The sequence below is a fragment of the Lactuca virosa genome, chromosome 4 (assembly GCF_052849685.1).
Source record: "Lactuca virosa cultivar CGN04683 chromosome 4, Lactuca_virosa_CGN04683_v6, whole genome shotgun sequence".
Lineage (NCBI taxonomy): Eukaryota > Viridiplantae > Streptophyta > Magnoliopsida > Asterales > Asteraceae > Lactuca > Lactuca virosa.
The window spans coordinates 416,765,009-416,772,659 of NC_136429.1; the positions used below are offsets into that span (position 1 = coordinate 416,765,009).

The following is a 7,651-nucleotide window of genomic DNA, read 5'->3' on the forward strand; positions in this document are numbered from 1 at the left end:
GTTTTTTTTTATTTTGATTTCAGGTTTTACATGACCCAAGGATCCAACACACCTCTGGTTCCTCCACCAAAGAAATCTCCTTTCAAGGACCTTAAATCAGTCTTTGGAAAGAAGAAAAGCAAGAAAGCACGAGAGTCCAACAGTCAAAAGAGCGAAGAAAGCAAGCTTGAGAATTTTGAAGAAAACCCATTGCCAAAAGACACCGAATACGAGTACGAATACGATTCCGAACTCGAAGAAGAAAGCGACTTTGAAGGCGAACCCGCAATCACCATGGCTAATATAGATGAAGTTCCCATGGGCGAATGGAAGAAAAGAATACGTGACGATACCGGCCCAGGACTCGTGCAACCCGCAATTCTTGCAACTGCCACCTTTGAACTAAAAGGGCACATACTTGCTCAACTTAAGGAAATCCCATTCTTCGGGAAGGATCACGAAGACGCATACAAGCATCTAGACGAGGTCAACGACGTAGCCGACTACTTCAATGTTCCTAATGTACCTTGCGACACTGTTTTACTTCGTATGCTACCAGTCACATTTAAGGGGGCCGCGAAGGATTGGCTGAAATCACTCCCTCCATGATCCATCACTACTTGGGCTAAAATGAAAGAAGAATTTATAGACCAATTTTGCCCTCCCTCAAAGATAGCCAAGTTGAAGAAAGCCATAGCCAATTTTGAACAACAAGTTGGAGAGTCACTTTAGCAGGCATGGGAGAGATACAAGGGCTTACTAAGGAATTGCCCACATCATGATTTAAACAGTCAACAAGAAGTCTCCATTTTCTATGATGGAGTCAATGTAACAACTAGGCAACTCCTTGCTTCGCAAGGACCTCTCACAAAGAAACCACCCCTAGTGATAAAAGAACTAATTGAAGAATTCTCTAAGCACTCTAGAGAATATCATAACCCAAGGAATGACTTAACTCGAGGGGCGGTGAATTCCATTACCGATGACATGGCAGCAATGATGGCAAAATTGGAAAGCATAGACTGAAGAATGACTAAGATGGACCAATCCATCCATGCCATTAGAGTGGGATGTGAAAATTATAGAGGGCCCCACCTTATTAAAGATTGTGACCTTGATGAGAATGGGAACCGGAAAGTACAAGTGTGATATTCAAGTGCTGATAGGTATGATGACAATTGGCGAAAACCCAAGAAAGAATGGCTACCATATGAGGAGTACAAAAAGACAAGGGAGGAAAAATATAAGCAAAAAGATAGAGGATTTTATCAAATGGAGGGACCGGTACATGAAAAGAAATCAGATTTGGAAGACATGCTTACAAGATTCGTAGCCGCATCCGAGAAAAGACATAATGATACCGATGCGGCAATCAAAGATCAACAAAATATGTTGAGAGAACACCAAATTCTGATGAAAGATCAACAAGCTCTGCTTAGGAATCAGCAAGCATCTATTCTCAACATAGAAAAGCAGCTGGGCCAACTTGCACAACAAGTGAACGAGAGACGACCCGGTGGACTTCCTAGTAATACCGAAAGTAACCCAAAAGGTGCACATATAAATATCGTGACAACTAGGAGTGGGAAGATTATAACTCCTCTGTCCCCTATTCAACAAGAAGATCCTAAGCTGGTGCAAGAGGAAGAAGCAGAACAAGAAGAATCACAAATTCCCGACCCGACTCGCCGGGTCGAAGACACGGACTCGACGAGTCCCCCACCTGAACAGAAGAACAAGCCTCCTGTCAATCCATATCAGCCTCCACTACCATTTCCAGCTCGAGCTAGAAAAGAAAAGAATGATGTTAACTACCAGAAGTTTCTAGAACACATAAAGGCTCTTCAAATTAATATGTCATTCATAGAAGCGGTAGCACAAATGCCTAAATATGCCAAATTCCTCAACGAGCTTCTAACTAATAGAAAGAAGAGGGAAGAGGTGAAGAAGGTGGTCCTAAATGAGAACTGTTCAGTTGCCATGTTAAACAAATTGCCTAAAAAGAAGGGTGATCCGGGAAGCTTAACCTTGCCTTGTCAATACGGAAACTTAGCTACCATTTATGCATTGGCTGATTCAGGGGCAAGTGTAAATCTCATGCCGTACTCATTCTTCAAGAAATTAGATCTTCCGGAGCCAAGGCCAATTTGAATGGCAATTCACCTAGCAAATAAAACGGTCACATTCCCAAGGGGGATATGCAAAGATTTATTGGTAAAAGCTGATAAGTTCGTGTTCCCCGCGGACTTCATAGTATTAGACATGGAAGCAGATCCTCAAGTCCCGATCATACTTGGAAGACATTTCCTAAACACCGCGAGTGCTATAGTTGACATGCGAGATTCTAATCTTACTCTTCGAGTGGGAGAAGAATCGGTTACTTTTGGGGTTGATCAAGCCATGAAGCATCCAAGGAATAGTGATGACACAGCATTCTCGGTTGATATGTTGGAAGAGTTACTGGAGGAATGGAATGAAGATGAGCCAAACAAGTCCACCGTCACCCGTGAAGAAGAATTTGATGCTGAAAGAGACCTGCTGGAAATAGAGAGACTGATCGAGGAAGCTGAATACAATGATCTGATCAGAAGTGCAGAACACCCGACTCGATGAGTCCATTCGAGGAAACCCGATCAGTCGCGAATTTTACCCAGGACTCGACAAGTCCCCTCACTGGACTCGACGTGTTCAGCATTCAGAACACAAACACTAAACTTAAAGCACTACCAGATCACTTGGAGTATGCATTTCTTGAAGATGGCCAACAAAAACCTGTAATTATAGTCGCTGATTTGGCCAAACATGAAAAAGAAAGTCTTGTGGGTGTACTAAGGAAGAAACAAAGTGCTATAGCATGGAAGATAAATGACATCAAGGGAATTAGTCCGGCTTATTGTTCTCATAAGATTAACTTAGAAGATGGAGCTAAACCTGTAGTTCAATGCCAAAGAAGACTTAACCCAAACATGCAAGAAGTTGTGAAAAAGGAGGTGGTTAAACTACTAGATAATGGAATCATTTACACAATCTCCGATAACCCATGGGTAAGTCTGGTGCAAGTGGTACCGAAAAAAGGAGGAATGACGGTGGTGATCAACGAAAATAACAAGTTAATTCCAACAAGAACAGTAACCGGGTGGCGCATTTGCATTGACTATAGAAAACTAAATGATGCCACATGCAAGGATCACTTTCCGTTGCCATTCATCGATCAAATGCTCGAAAGACTCTCCGGTCATCTATATTATTGTTTTCTTGATGGTTTTTTGGGGTATTTCCAAATTCCAATTGACCCACAAGACCAAGAGAAGACTACTTTTACATGCCCAAGTGGAACATTCGCATATAGACACATGCCTTTTGGGTTATGCAATGCCCCGGCTACTTTCCAAAGGTGCATGATGGCCATTTTTCACGACATGATTGAGAAATTTATGGAGGTCTTTATGGATGATTTCTCGGTGTTCAGGTCATCTTTTGAAGATTGTTTATCTAATTTGGACTTGATGCTAGCTAGATGTGAAAAGCCAAACCTTGTCCTTAATTGGGAAAAGTGTCACTTCATGGTAAAAGAAGGAATTATGTTGGGACACAAGGTTTCAAGGAAGGGGATAGAAGTGGATAGAGCAAAAGTGGACACCATAGCTAAGTTACCCCATTCAACAAATGTAAAAGGGGTAAGGAGTTTTCTTGGCCATGCGGGGTTTTATCGTCGCTTCATAAAAGACTTCTCAAAGATCACTAGCCCATTGACTCAACTACTCTTGAAGGATGCTCCATTCGATTTCTCTAAAGAATGTCATGAAGCATTTCATTTATTAAAGGAAAGATTGACCACTACTCCTGTAATGATAGCATCAATTTGGGATCTTCCTTTCGAGCTAATGTGTGATGCTAGTGATTATGATGTAGGTGCTGTTTTAGGGCAAAGGGTTGATAAACATTTTCAACCTATTTATTATGCAGGCAAAACTTTGAACCCAACTCAAGAGAACTACACTACTACTGAGAAGGAGCTGCTAGCAGTGGTATACGCTTTTGATAAGTTCCGACCTTATTTGGTATTATCCAAAACCATAGTTTTTACCGACCATTATGCCCTAAAGTATCTTTTTGCTAAACAAGATGCTAAGCCCCGTTTGATACGTTGGGTCTTACTTCTACAAGAATTTGATATTGAAATAAAAGATAAAAAAGGGAATGGAAAATGTAGCTGCCGACCATTTGTAAAGATTAGAGAACCCGCATTTGGAGGAGTTGGAAGAAAACAAGATTGGAGATGATTTTCCCGATGAGTATCTTTTAGTAATAGCAAGAGAGGTGCCATGGTTTGCGGATATAGCTAATTACTTAGCTACTGAATATATTCCAAAAGATTTAACCCGCCAACAAAAGAATAAATTCTTTTCAGAAATCAAGTACTACTTTTGGGACGAGCCATACCTTTTCCGAAGTTGCGCAGATGGGATGATACGAAGATGTGTATTTAGGAAAGAAAGTCGGGAAATCTCAGAACACTGCCATAGCGGGCCCGCTGGGGGACATCATGGAGCACATTACACAACTAAAAAGATTTTTCATATTGGGTTTTATTGGCCCACAATTTTCAAAGATGCTGCTCAATATGTCAAGGAATGTGATTCATGCCAACGAGCTGGGAACATATCATCTCGAAATGAGATGCTCCAACATAATATTCAAGTTTGTGAAATACTTGATGTTTGGGGGATTGACTTTATGGGACCTTTCCCAATGACAAAAGGGAATAAATATATCTTGATGGCGGTCGACTACATGTCTAAGTGGGCGGAGGCACAAGCATTACCCACTAATGATGCTCGAGTGGTGGTGTGATTTCTAAAAAAGTTATTCTCAAGATTTGGAGTTCCTAAAGCTCTTATTAGTGACTGGGGCACTTACTTTGCAAATGATCAATTAGCCAAAGTGTTGAAAAGATATGGGGTATATCATAGGTTCTCCACATCCTATCATCCACAAACAAGTGGACAAACTGAAGTGACAAATCGGGCATTAAAAAGGATTTTGGAGAGGTCGGTTGGAGGAAATCGAGAGGAATGGTCGGACAAACTCGATGATGCACTTTGGGCCTTTCGGATAGCTTTCAAAACACCTATTGGTACTACACCATATAGGCTAGTTTATGGAAAGAATTGTCATTTACTGGTTGAAATAGAGCATAAAGCTTATTGGGCTTTAAAGATGTGTAATTTTGAGTTGGCTGAACTTCGTACCAACCGGTTAATGAAATTGAATGCCCTTGAAGAGCTTAGAAATGAGGCCTACACCAATTCCTTGATATACAAAGAGAAGACCAAGAATTGACATAACAAAAGACTAAAGGGTAATAAGGACTTTCATGAAGGACAAAAGGTGTTACTTTCAATTCAAGGTTAAAGCTTTTCCCGGGAAAGCTGAAGACACGGTGGGATGGTCCTTTTGTGGTGAAACAAGTTTTTCCACATGGAGCTATTAAGCTTATATCAAAAGATGGAACCCCTTTTAAAGTTAATGGTCATAGAGTACAGATATATGATGAAGGAATCCCAAAAGATGAAGGACTTGAAGAAGGGCTGCATTTGGGAGAAACTACAGAAACATAAAGCGGGAAGGAGTCCAGCTAATGACTCCTTAAAAAGAAGCGCTTCCGGGAGGCAACCCGAGTTTAGAGTTTGCTTTCTTTTACCTTTCTTTTTCATTTTACTTTCATTTTTTGTTAGAATCTGCTTTTATCAATCTTCTTCTGTGATTAAAATGATTGCTTGAAGGCAAGCAATGTTCAAGTGTGGGGTTGGTGGCATAAAATTTAAGAACTCAAATTTTTATCAAACAGAACGAAAAACTCGTCGAGTCTATGTATCTGCTCGGCGAGTCCGTTTTGGAAATCACGAAAAATCGCGGATTCGCATATCTACACGGCGAGTAGGACTTCTACACGGCAAGTCCACGTATTTACCCAAAAAAAATTTCATTTTCACATTCGGTAAATAAGGGGTTTTAACCCTAATTGGGAAAACACAATTACATACGTAGCCACCAGCCGCTCGACGAGCATCTTCTTCTCTCAAGTCTTCATCTTTAAATTTTTGCTATTCCTTGCATCTTCAACCAAAAAGGTAACGTTTTTTTTCTACTTAATCTTGTTGAAGTTCATGTCTTGGGTAGATTTGTGGCTGTAATCCATGAAAAACCGGGTTTTGGGGTTTACTCCAATCCTAGGGTTTTAATTTTTAGGTCGAATTAGGTTCTTTTAGACATAATTTCTTGCAAAATTATGCTTAATAGACATACCAAGACAAACCCCTGGACTAATTTGTGTGTTTGGACGGTTGATTTCGTCTGAACCAGAAATAGACTCGCACAGTTCATACTACTCGCCGACTAGGACTTCCACTCGGCGAGTCCAGGATGCAGATGCCTAGAATTTTTAACATTTTTAATTTCTCTGTGTTTTGTTTGTGATGTTCTTCATCTTGTTTTGCAGAAAGCATGTCTAGGCATGGATAAAGCTCGAGAGGAGGCGGTTATGGGGACATCCCATGGCTGAATTTTCCACAAATAACTTCCGAATCTTCACTCACCCGTGCGAAAAACAAGCTGGAAGCACTAAAACGAAAGGAGATATATGTGCACAACGAAATAGACTGGCATTGGATAGGTCAAACCAGATTGGAGGAGGAATTGACTCCTTATTTGGTCAAGTCTTTTGTAAATGATTGGGTGACCATAATTTGTGACGGCTGGAGTCGGTTATTCAAGATTCAGGAACCTGTTTACCGGGAACTATGCTTGGAATTCTTTGCTACCATCTCCTTCTGAGGTGGTAATGATTATTATAATCCGGGCATTATCACTTTTTGTATTGGAGGGGAGCTGCGCCAATGCAGCATAGCGGAGCTTGCTTGGAGGCTAGGAATTTATGATCAAAATATGATCATGTCTGAAAATTTTGAGGCATTCCTGGAGCACTGCCACAAGGACTTGCCTGAAGAGGTGGTTGCATCCACTTGGTGGAACACAATTTCAAACCGGGTCTACATTCCTTCTTCTGCTCAAGAGGGGAGCATCCGTTCCCCCATCCATCGCTTGATCTATCGTCTTATCCCAAGCACTATTAACATGCGAAAGGATGATGATAAGGTCCCCACTCTCGACATCTTTTATATGTGGAGCATTATTACCCCCGGTGTTTTTTGCAATTTTCCGTATTGTTTGGCAAAGTATCTAGCGGAGGGGGCGGTTAAGGAGAGAATTACGTCCAAAATCAATGGTGGTATGTTTGTTACAAAGCTGGCTAGGACGTATGGGATTTTGGACCAAGGGGCGGCAAGAGTATTGACAATGATTCCTTCTCCTCCTTTTAGTACCACATTATTTAGGAGGGCAAGGATCATTGAGGATTATGGTGGGGGACATTTTGGAATCCCAAATGCGGATGAGGTGTTGATGCCCGAGGAGCCGGGAATGAGGGTGAGGCCAAGAAGGGAACACGTCCGTGAAGACCCACCGGTCATTCCGGTGGATGATGAGCTACCAATGGACTAGTACAACGTGGAAATGAGAAGGTACCAGGACGATCTTGGACGAAGCATGAACTACAACAACAAATCATTTGTTTATTTATTTGAACAAATGAACATTACGCCAAGACCCG

The 7,651-nt window shown here is 41.3% G+C and overlaps 1 non-coding gene across 1 annotated transcript; it reads right to left on the reverse strand.

Moving 5' to 3' along the window:
• Positions 1-657: 657 nt before the first annotated feature.
• On the reverse strand, positions 658-764 carry LOC145110412 (small nucleolar RNA R71). The gene has a single exon (XR_013709792.1). It is a non-coding gene; the product is annotated as a small nucleolar RNA R71 (small nucleolar RNA).
• Positions 765-7,651: the final 6,887 nt, after the last annotated feature.